Consider the following 12,242-nt stretch of genomic DNA (forward strand, 5'->3'; position numbering starts at 1 on the left):
AAAATCTGTTGTTTTTGAGCATGTTTTTGGTCTGTTTAATTTTAGATGCCCTCTGCCAGTGATTTTCACAACTCGAATATGTGTGTGTGGGGGGAGGAACACAGTTATTCTTCGATATTGATTTTTTAAGAATGTGAAATAGTTTACTCACCATATAATAAACCTTTAAGCACCGAGGTGATGAACCTTGTCAAAAGACAGTGGGAATCATTTGTTCTTTAGATAAAAAGGACTTCTTTTTGTCTAAGAAGGGCAAGTAGGTTTCATTTGTGTGTGGAACCAGACTGAACAGAACTAGCTGTGTGGAATGTAAGGTTGAAAGAATTCTGAGCCCGCTCCGACTGAAGAAAGAAAGAGTGAACCGTTACAGTGAGTAATAACCATGGGCACATGTGATCCAGCATGTGACTACCAAGGAGATTGGTATTTCCCTACTGCTTCTTATCCCTTGTTAAAAGCAGTAGGACAGGGAGGTCCCAATATGTACTTTTCCAAAACTTAGAATTCAGACATAGAGTGTGTATAAGATGAGGAGGATGGGGGTGATGTGTTGGGAAAGTGAACGTGATTGAGGAAGAGATGGAATATTTTACCCAAAAAACTTTCTAGAAAGACCCAGATTATTTCATTATATATTCTAATTTGGTTGTCTTATATTCTGGTTCAGGAAAATTAACACACAGGAAACAGCTGCTAAATTTGAAAGGCTGTGTGTCCAAGAGAAATTGTACCAGAGGTTAAATAAGTGAAGAGGATTTTATTCAAGGTCTTTGTAATAGGGAGTCAAGACTTGCATTAGGAGAGAGGGGTTAAATTCCGTCCACTGAAACAAAAGGCAGGAAAGTTCTGATAACTGGGGCAAACTAGTGAAAAGTACTACAGGACATTGTAAAATTAGGCTCTGTCATCACACAATGACTGGTATTTGGGACCCTATCTTTCTTGATGATCAATCACATGTCAAAGGGTTGTCTCCCAAGTCCTTGAGAGTGTTGTCCCTGGGTTGTAAAACCAGCAGGTATGTAGAAGAAGATGTACATTTCAAAGGGACAGAGAAATAATTTACAATTCCAAGTTTTCTAAACTAAGTGCTCTAGGAGAAGGGAGGTCATGAGAGTTCCTTTAGACTGGAAGAAACCTGCCAAAGTTTAACATTGAGGGAAATGTTAAGGCCTTCTTTGCCAAGTGTCAAATTATATTCTTTGTTACATAGTTCAGGATACATATACTTTAGCATTTCAGAGGTGTTGGAAATCAGAGATCAGCAGAATTTTCTGGAGGTAGAGAGATTTCAGATGCTCTTTGAAGAATCTTATGAAGTAACTGGAAAGAAAGGAGGACATTTCTGTCCGAGCAGCACAATGAGTGATGACAGATAAGACACAGTAAGTGCTGTATGTTGGGAATCAGCTGGGAATTACTTTTGATAAGACGAGTCCCTTCCTCAGTTTTAGATCACCTTGAGCAGTCAGTCTCCTTTCCTCCCTTCCTGGAAGCCCCAAAGTGCCAATTGTTCTGTATTCCCTACAGTGGCCAGTCCATGCTCTAAGCCTTGGACTCTTGCCAAGTGTGCAGGGGAGTGTGCAGGGGGACACAGATGACTGTGCCACTTTTACTGCCTGCAGAGATAAGGCTTGGTAGAGTTGTTTTATCATGTGTTTCTGCCTGATCACTTTTGAATCTGAGGGGAAGATTTGAAACAAATTTGAAACAAAAAAGTCCTTCAAGACTCTAGAGTCCTCATGTGTGAATCCTTTCCGGAATGTTAACAGGAAAGCCCCGCAGGGTTTTTCTTCAGGCTTCTTTTGAGAGCTCAATAGCCATCAACTTTCCTTCAAACATATTCCCCTCTAAAACTGTGGGTGAAGAGCAAGCCAAACACTTGCTGGCCAAGCCAAGGCAGGGAAGTAGGGGACAGTTCTTCTGAAATATGTTATTAACATTTTTAAACTTGTGCACACAAGGCGATAGCCCTGACTCCTTGAGGAATGGCTTTCCCAGGGAATGCTAGTGTCAGGAATGGCAGAGTCCCAACAGCTTGGAGCCTTAATTCTGGAAGTCAGACCTGCCTCTCAATCCAAGTTCTTCTTACTTATGTGCGACCTTGATTGGTTACACGTTCTCTCTAAGTACCTGTTTCCTGATTTATTAATTGAAATGGGGGAATCATAAATGAAATCATATTTTCTGCTTGAATTGTTGCTTTGTTTTGAATTGTTGCTTTCATAGTAAAAACAACGTAAGGTAATTTAGTAGCACAACTGCAGTGAATTTTTTTTTTTTAATTTTTAATTTTTGACGCTATTTCTTTGACTACAGTGTCATTTAGGGTGTAAGATCTAGCCTCGGTGTATTTTTAAAAAAATTTATGAGTCTTTTAGAGGGTACAGAGATTTCTTAAGAATATTAAGATAAATATAGTAGCCTGAGCTAAATATACTATAGGATTCGCATCTTAAAAACAAGAAAAAAGGGGCGCCTGGGTGGCTCAGTGGGTTAAGCCGCTGCCTTCGGCTCAGGTCATGATCCCAGGTCCTGGGTTCGAGCCCCACATCGGGCTTTCTGCTCAGCAGGGAGTCTGCTTCCTCCTCTCTCTCTGCCTGCCTCTCTGCTTACTTGTGATTTCTCTCTGTCAAATAAATAAATAAAATCTTTAAAAAAAAAAAAAACAAGAAAAAAAAAACAACAAGAATTTCTTGCTTGCAGACCAGTAGTTGTTAACTGGCTACTGTAGTAGATTGATTTGACTGAGCAAATTGATTTGAGTGAAGAACATTCCTTCTTTTCAGGCCTCATGCCTAACATTTTGAGAATACTGATTCAAGACAAGTCTGTGATAGCTTCAGTTGTGGAGAATTCAATAAGACCTCGTATGTTTTACTGATGCTTGCAAAAATGAAACAAAATAAACAGGCTAGTGATTGTGTGTCGAGGTCACCTGTGATTCTAGGGGGAAAAAACTATGGGATTACGGACTAAGCCAATGGCAATTTTTAAAAAAGATTTTACTTATTTATTTGACAGAAGGAGAGACAGCCAGAGAGGGAACACAAGCAGGGGGAGTGGGAGAAGGAGAAGCAGGCTTCCCGCTGAGCAGGGAGCCCCATGTGGGACTTAATCCCAGGACCCTGGGATCATGACCTGAGCCAAAGGCAAACCCTTAACGAGTGAGCCACCCAGGCATCCACCAATGGGAATTTTTATTTAGTCATTTCTACGGACTTCTCCTACTCCTACCTATCACACCCCTCAGAGCTTGTCACCCACTATTAGATGCCAGAAAAGAAATTTTAATGTGAAAAACAACACTGAAACAGTAATCTCTAAAAACCAGTCAGCAGGGGCGCCTGGGTGGCTCAGTGGGTTAAGCCGCTGCCTTCGGCTCAGGTCATGATCCCAGGTCCTGGGTTCGAGCCCCACATCGGGCTTACTGCTCAGAGGGAGCCTGCTTCCTCCTCTCTCTCTGCCTGCCTCTCTGCTTACTTGTGATTTCTCTCTGTCAAATAAATAAAAAATCTTTAAAAAAAAAAAAACAACCAGTCAGCAATATTGATATATGCTGTTAACAGTTGATTGTAAACTAACAAATTCATTATTGCTAAAGAATTGTCACTTTTGTCAAAGTGAGCATTCGTATGAATTTTCTACTTTTTTCCCTGGAAAAATATATAAAACCCTTTATTTTCTTTTTAGTTTTTGTCAGAGTAGATATTTATACCTGCCATATTCATGAAAGGGAGAGGGTGTGCATGTCAGAATTATGTAAGGACCTTTTAAAAATTTGTATTTCAGCTCTCAAACCTTTGTAATCTCCATTGTAGCCCTTTAATATTTATGGTGCATCTACTATGTCCTGGGGACTATTCTAAGTAATAATTGTATAGAGGTAGATAAGTGGAAAGGTCCCTGATCTTCTGAGGTATAAATTTTGTTGGGAAACAGAGTTAACAAGTAAACAATCAAATGGACAAGATAATTTTGGAGTAGGAAAAGTGCCGAGAGAAAAGCAAACCATTGTATCAAGAGAAGGTGAATGAGATGGACGATTTTTTTTTACTGAATAGTAAGGAAGGTTCCTTAATCTATCTGAATCACTTTCTTCTTTGGAAAATGATGACTATAGCATCTACCATAGAAAACTGATGTGAAAATTAGGAATGATCACATATTTTCATTCTCTGGCTCATAATAAACACTCATTAAAATGTAAATATTCAGTAAATGGTAGTTATTATGATGGTTTTTGTAACCTTGGTCCCTTTAGTAAGGATAACATCTGAAATGATCTCCTGGATTTATCCAGACTTAGGCCTCTCTCCTATTCATCTCAAAGGCAATTGTTTTAATTGAGGGGTTAGTCAAGGATGGTTAACTATATTATACAATGAATATGTTTAGTAGGTAGTTTTCATATCAGTCTCCAACCCATGCTGCTTCCTGTAACCCAGAGTACTTTGCTTACCCTCTTTCTTGTATTAAAAGTGACATACCAACTATTCTTGAAACCAGAAAAACATGCAGGATTTAAAATCAAAGATTAAATTCTCCTCTAGAGGAATTCTAATATTTTTGTAGAACAGTTTTCTCTTACGAATCTGTGCACTCTTCTGTCTTGTGTAAGAAACAGTTCATTCTAAATGCCTTCTCTCCAAATATCACTAACATCATCTGTTGGTAAGACAAAGTTGAATGCATTGCTTACTCTGGTAAGGGACTGCCTAGACTGGGCTATGACACTGTCTTGGAGGATTGAAGACAAGGTCAGAATAAATTCAGAATTAGAAGTTGGATTTAATGACAGATGCTGGCGAGGATGCGGAGAAAGGGGAACCCTCCTACACTGTTGGTGGGAATGCAAGCTGGTGCAACCACTCTGGGAAACAGCATGGAGGTTCCTCAAAATGTTGAAAATAGAACTATCCTATGACCCAGCAATTGCACTGCTGGGTATTTACCCTAAAGATACAAACGTAGTGATCCGAAGGGGCACGTGCACCTGAATATTTATAGCAGCAATGTCTACAATAGCCAAACTATGGAAAGAACCTAGATGTCCATCAACAGACGAATGGATAAAGAAGATGTGGTATATATACACAATGGAATACTATGCAGCCATCAAAAGAAATGAAATCTTGCCATTTGCGACGACGTGGATGGAACTAGAGGGTATCATGCTTAGCGAAATAAGTCAATCGGAGAAAGACAACTATCATATGATCTCCCTGATATGAGGGAGAGGAGATGCAACATGGGGGGTTGAGGGGGTAGGAGAAGAGTAAATGAAACAAGATGGGATTGGGAGGGAGACAAACCATAAGTGACTCTTAATCTCACAAAACAAACTGAGGGTTGATGGGGGGAGGGGGGTTGGGAGAGGGGGGGTGGGGTTATGGATATTGGGGAGGATATGTGCTATGGTGAGTGCTGTGAAGTGTGTAAACCTGGCAATTCGCAGACCTGTACCCCTGGGGATAAAAATATATGTTTATAAAAAATAAAATTTAAAGTAAGACTTAAAAAAAAAAAAAAGAATTCCAAAGCAATGGAAGAGGAAACATTATAAAGCATAATTTAATAAAACTTTCCAGAAATAGGGGCGCCTGGGTGGCTCAGTGGGTTAAGCCGCTGCCTTCGGCTCAGGTCATGATCTCAGGGTGCTGGGATCGAGTCCCACATCGGGCTCTCTGCTCAGCAGGGAGCCTGCTTCCCTTCCTCTCTCTCTGCCTGCCTCTCTGCCTACTTGTGATCTCTGTCTGTCAAATAAATAAATAAAATCTTTAAAAAAAAAAAAAAAAAAAAAAAAAAAAAAAAAAAAAAAAAAAAACTTTCCAGAAATAAAAAAAAAAAAAAAGAAGTTGGATTTAAGCTGGGTCTTTCAGTGTAGGGGCTTAACTGAAAATAGCTAAATATCATAGTGTAACAGTTAAGGACAGTTAAGAATGGGTAAAAATAGCACTTGTAGGATTTGGAGGAAAGAGGTGCAGAAGAGTCTTAGGGTATTAACCATGTGTTACTGAAAACTGGGTGAATCTTTTGGGAGTTTTCCGTGATTCACAATCAAGTTATTTGTTGGGCCTTGAGTCTCCTGGATTAGTTAAATTATACTAATGAGAAAAGTGTAACAGAGAAGTCATGTTAATAAACAGTAAACCGAGTAGGGGATAGGTAGTTTCAGTTCTCAGTGGGAATTACCACTGTGTGGGCTTCTACTCATTATCAATAAAATGAAATTAAAAGGTGAGTGGGGAAGTTCCACTATAGGCATACTCCATGACAGGGGACATAATAAACGAATAGGGGGAAACATAGGAAGTCTTTCTGAAGGAGGAAAATCTCTCCATCTTTAGGTTAAAACTGATACATCCTTTTCCTCAATTGTTTTACCATATATTATGGTCCAGTTTTCTTCTGTGAGGTAAGGGAACTAGACTTATACATCAAAGGCAGGAATTATAAATATATGCCTTATGTGAAGGTTTCAATTTCTATGTTATTTTGAACATTTTTGATAAGCCTCTATTTGGGGAAAACATGTTTTAATTAATGAAGTTAATAGCTTGTGGAAGAAGAGTCCTAGTGATCCCCCTTCCAGAGAAACAGGGGTTTGAATGATGGTATTTCCTGGTCTTGGATTCAGGGTCTCAGCATGAGTGATATATCCAAGCTAGTTGGTAACCTCCACAGAGCTCTCAGCCTCTGGCTCTCTCTGACTTGTTTCTTTTTCTTTTTCTCTTTTTCCTTTTTCTTTCTTTCTTTTTTTTTTCTATTCTTTTCTTTTTTTCCCCTCTTCTTTCCTTTTGAAGATAATGAGTACACATAGACTTCACCTTTACTACTTTCAGACTTATGTAAATGATGGGCTATCTCTCTAATAATGCCAAAGGGCCAAGATCAGCATAAGATTCTTATAACAGAAACTACTTATATAATCTTAAGAACTACACAGTCCTAGCTCCAAAGAGTCTGCTTTGCTAGCAGGGATAGGATAGTACTATTTACTGACATGAGACTTTATAATAAAGAAATCAGTCTTGCTTTATAAAAACAATGTGATATTAGAAGAGGTTCCATAGGGAGTCATTACTTGAACATTTAGAGATCCTCCACTTTGGGGGTCATTTTCTTTCTTTCTTTTTTTCTTTCTTTCTTTTTTTTAAAAAAATATGTTATTTATTTATTTAACAGAGAGAGAGAGAGAGAGATCACAAGTAGGCAGAGAGGCAGGCAGAGAGAGAGGGGGAAGCAGGCTGCCCGCTGAGTAGAGAGCCCAATGCGGGACTCGATCCCAGAACCTCATTTTCATAATTTAATTTTCTAATTAGCAGTTGGTTACCAAGTAATTGCTCACAGACAGTTTGACCAAGCTATAAAAACTAGCACCAGTTTAATTTCCAGGGGCAAAGCAAACACGTATTGAGCCATTAAAGCAGACATCCTGATGTCATGCTTCATGTATTCTTTACTATGTGATTTTGACTAGAGTCCCCATAAATTTTTGGTTTTAGCTTATTTGGCATCCTACAATTTACTTAAGGAGTTATATTCAGAGAATCTTTAATATTATACAGCATGTGATTTATTTACAGTTGTCTTGTACTCTGTGAAGATGCCTTAAGAAGTTACCTAAGCGTCATTTTTCTGAATTGTTGACAAACTTTATTAATTGTTAGAATGTTTTTTCTTTCAACTCCTCACTGTTCCCAGATATAGTAACATGTATCTATATTCTAAATAAGATTGTGAATAGTGACACAAAACCATTTGGCAATACCAGCAGCAGGTGATGATTTAGTGAAAGGTAAACTGATGAGCAGTTCTGCTGGTGACACAGATGAGGTACCTAGAAAAAAGAAGGGCAGTAGACTCTACTCTTGGAATAGACTCTCCAACAGTAGAGTAGACTCCTCTTTAAGGAGAGGCTTTGTCCATTTGGGTGCTAAAAAACCCATGAAGAAATTCAGCCAACTTAGCTATTTGGTATTATGTGGTCAAATTGAAATTCTTTGCATAAAATTGTGTTTGTTGGTTAATGTAAGCCAGTTTTAGTCAGTAAGATTTTAGTCTGTCCACATGTTAAATACTTCGTTTCTTCCAAAAGCTATTCATCTAAATAGATTATACTTCATTAGGTTAAATGCCATTCTAGGGTTAATAAATGGCTTTGCAACACAAGAGTAGGGAAGGGCCAAGAATATGAAGGGAATACAAGAGTAGGGAAGGGCCAAAAATATGAAGACCTTATGAAATAACTGTGACAATTTTTCCAGAAACCCCTTGGGTTACAGGAATTACAAACTATCTTTTCTAGGAAATAACAAAAGTGTTAGATGTGCTTATTTTATAACTGCTAGCTAAACAATAAACAACGCTTAGTTTTCAAAAACTGTTGACATTTGTCTTGCCAGAAAACAAGTGCTCCAAATGACAGATATTAAATTGAGGTAAATGTCCTGTGACTAACGTAGATTGTTTACATAACAGAAATAGAGGGATTTTAATGATACAAAATATGCACATACACACACATATGTAACATTGTCACATTTAGACAGTGACCTCTTGCTTGGATTGATTTCAATAAAGAATAGGAAAAGCTTATACAAAATTAATTAAATGCAGGCAAGCGTAGGCATGAATGTGGCAATTAATTGGATTTCTGCAAGTAGCTTGTTAATAAATGGAGATAGGAAAAGCTAGTTATGGCTGGAAATTTCAAATTCCTTCACAATACAGCTGTGTCATATTCCTGACACATACTGATGTATGGAGATAAATTGCCTGTCACTTAGTGTGGAAGATACCGCTTAAGTTGTACATTAGATGCATATTAAGTTGTGTAGGAGCCCACATTTAGTCTGTCTCTTTCCTCTAGGTAATGTAGCTCATTCATAATGTCATTTTCTTGGATGTGCTAAAGTGGCTAAATGAGCCTAGAAGTTATTTATATATTAGCATAGTATGTAGAATAGAACATCACTATTTTCCACTTTGCAGAGGGGCATAGGCAAAGTTGACAGGGCTGAATTTATGCAGACTCCAAAAAGAGACTCCAGTTCTAATTAGCATTTCTTCCTAAATCTGGAAATTGGGTGGGGAAAGTGAATTACACATCTGAGGTGAAGTCTTTGCTTCTTCTGACAACCTACTTAAACAAATTGGATGGGCCAGCCCGACAAACATGGAATGCTTCAAAATTTCCTCTTGTAACAAGGAATCCTAAAGTCTTCTGCAAGATACAATCTCAGATAATTAACATGGGATTTTTGTACAGTTAATCATTTTTTGATGAATCCCCCACTTCTAAAATGGATGTGAGGTAGCTTATTTATAGTAGAAATAATTTTAATTGTCCATAGCAGTCCTGTTTAGCATACAACAACCAATGTACTTACATGTTACCTAAAGTTGCACAAGGCATTGTACAGAGCAAGTGCTCCTTCTGATAAGGACATAGTAAGTATGTAATTGAAATTGGTCTTTCAGGCAAGCCGTGATTTGTTCTTCCTTTAGGCCCTCAGCATGAGCTACCTTTCATTGTTATAATCTCTCTGCACCATCTGGACCTCTATAAAGACGTTGGTCTCAGCGGTGAAATGAAAGACAAGGAGGATACTAAATAAAACTTACACAGTGAGAGAAAATTGTTATTGTTGATGCTAATCATAAGTATATCTTTTGAGCTTTTCGCCTAAGGATATTGAAAGATTCTCTCAGTGCCAATCTTGGTCTCAGAGTTTTGGGATTGATGACCATATTCCTGTCCTAGGAAGTTCAACAATTTGACAAATAATAAATGATAAGACATGAGATAGAGATACTTTTTTGTTGTTGTTGTTCGTTCATTTAACAAACATTGGTACTTATTCTGTAGAGATGATGATCTAAGTAGTCTGACATTGTTATTTATCATTCAATCTGAAACACCACTAAGAGTTAAAGGGGAAGCTACTAAAAGTTGCACTAGGATGAGGGACATATAACCTGGGACCATCCAGGCAAACCAGGATGATATAATACCATCTTATTTTTTCACAATGAAAAGATGCGGCTAGGTTTTCAAGCTTACAGCAGCTCAAAGACACATTCTTTAAGTCTTTGCTTAAGTGTCAATGTCAAGTTGAAATCCTCAACTGCCCTAACAGCCCTTCCACCCCTAACAAAAATGGCAGCAACCCTCAGTATTTCTTAATTCTTGCCCCTTGCCTTATTTTTTCATTAGTACTTATCACATTCCAATATACCATATAATTTGTTTATTTTCTTTCTTCTCTCTCTTCATTATAACATAAGCAACGTTAAAGGCAGGGATTTTAAAGGCAGGGATTTTCCTGTGTTTTCTTCGTTGGTTTATTCCGTGCATATAGAGTAATGTCTAATACAGTAACTACTAATTAAATGCTCACTGACTGCATGAATTGATCTATTGTGGAATGCCAGTTTTGTGCTGGGCATAGTGCTAGATGTTAGAGGTACAAAAACTTTTTCTGCCTTCATGAAGCTTCCAAATTAGTTGGAAGAAATAATTATTCTTACAAATGAATTTAAAAATGAGATGTTTCTGGTCTTTCGTAATACTTTTGTTTTAATAATTTTTTTTAAAGTAGGCTCTGCAACATGGGGCTTGATTTCATGACCCTGAGATCCAAAGTCAATTGCTCTGGTGTTACCAGGTGAACCAGCTGGATGCCCGTTTTAATAACTTTTAAATGTGACATCACTTAGCATGTAATAATGAGTGGATCATTTGAAAAAAGTCAAATATCAAATGGGTTAATAGGAAGTTTTAATTTTATCTTGAAGATTGAAAACACAGCTTTAGGGACACCTGGGTGGCTCGTTGGTTAAGCCTCCAGCTCTTGATTTCAGCTCAGGTCATGATCTCAGGATCCTGAGATCGAGGCCTGAGTTGGATTCTGTGCTCAGCAGGGAGTCTGCTTCTCTCTCTGTCCTCTCTCCCCCACAGCTCTCTCTCTACTAACCCCTCCCCTGCCACTCACACTCTCTATCTCTCTAAAATAAAAAAAAATAATCTTAAAAAGAAAAAAAAATCAGCTTTAGAAATTAGAGCATGGCTGCTTGGAAAGAGTTAGAATAGAAGCAAAGTACTAATGTTTATTTTCAGCTTTAACAGAAGCTAAATGGCTTAAAGTAATGAACTTTTTTTTTTTTTAATTTTTATTTTTTTTCAGCATAACACTATTCATTATTTTTGCACCACACCCAGTGCTCCATGCAATCCGTGCCCTCTACAATACCCACCACCTGGTGCCCCCAACCTCCCACCCCCCACCCCTTCAAAATTCTCAGATCGTTTTTCAGAGTCCATAGTCTCTCATGGTTCACCTCCCCTTCCAATTTCCCTCAACTCCCTTCTCCTCTCCATCTCCCCTTGTCCTCCATGCTATTTGTTATGATCCACAAATAAGTGAAACCATATGATAATTGACTCTCTCTGCTTGACTTATTTCACTCAGCATAATCTCTTCCAGTCCCGTCCATGTTGCTACAAAACTTGGGGATTCATCCTTTCTTTCTTTCTTTTTTTTTTTTTTACAGCGTTATAAACATATATTTTTATCCCCAGGGGTACAGGTCTGCGAATCGCCAGGTTTACACACTTCACAACACTCACCATAGCACATACCCTCCCCGATATCCATAACCCCACCCCCTCTCCCAACCCCCTCCCCCCATCAACCCTCAGTTTGTTTTGTGAGATTAAGAGTCACTTATGGTTTGTCTCCCTCCCAATCCCATCTTGTTTCATTTACTCTTCTCCTACCCCCTCAACCCCCCATGTTGCATCTCCTCTCCCTCATATCAGGGAGATCATATGATAGTTGTCTTTCTCCGATTGACTTATTTCGCTAAGCATGATACCCTCTAGTTCCATCCACGTCGTCGCAAATGGCAAGATTTCATTTCTTTTGATGGCTGCATAGTATTCCATTGTGTATATATACCACATCTTCTTTATCCATTCGTCTGTTGATGGACATCTAGGTTCTTTCCATAGTTTGGCTATTGTAGACATTGCTGCTATAAACATTCGGGTACATGTGCCCCTTCGGATCACTACGTTTGTATCTTTAGGGTAAATACCCAGCAGTGCAATTGCAGGGTCATAGGGTAGTTCTATTTTCAACATTTTGAGGAACCTCCATGCTGTTTTCCAGAGTGGTTGCACCACCTTGCATTCCCACCAACAGTGTAGGAGGGTTCCCCTTTCTCCGCATCCT

At 38.5% G+C, this 12,242-nt stretch overlaps 1 protein-coding gene across 28 annotated transcripts in view; it reads left to right on the forward strand.

Annotated features, from left to right (window-relative positions):
* NRXN1 (neurexin 1) overlaps positions 1-12,242 on the forward strand; it is a 1,204,011-nt gene that overhangs the window by 193,459 nt on the left and 998,310 nt on the right. The gene's annotated exons all lie outside the window — the stretch shown is intronic.

Source organism: Lutra lutra, chromosome 9 (genome assembly GCF_902655055.1).
Source record: "Lutra lutra chromosome 9, mLutLut1.2, whole genome shotgun sequence".
Classification (NCBI taxonomy): Eukaryota; Metazoa; Chordata; class Mammalia; order Carnivora; family Mustelidae; genus Lutra; species Lutra lutra.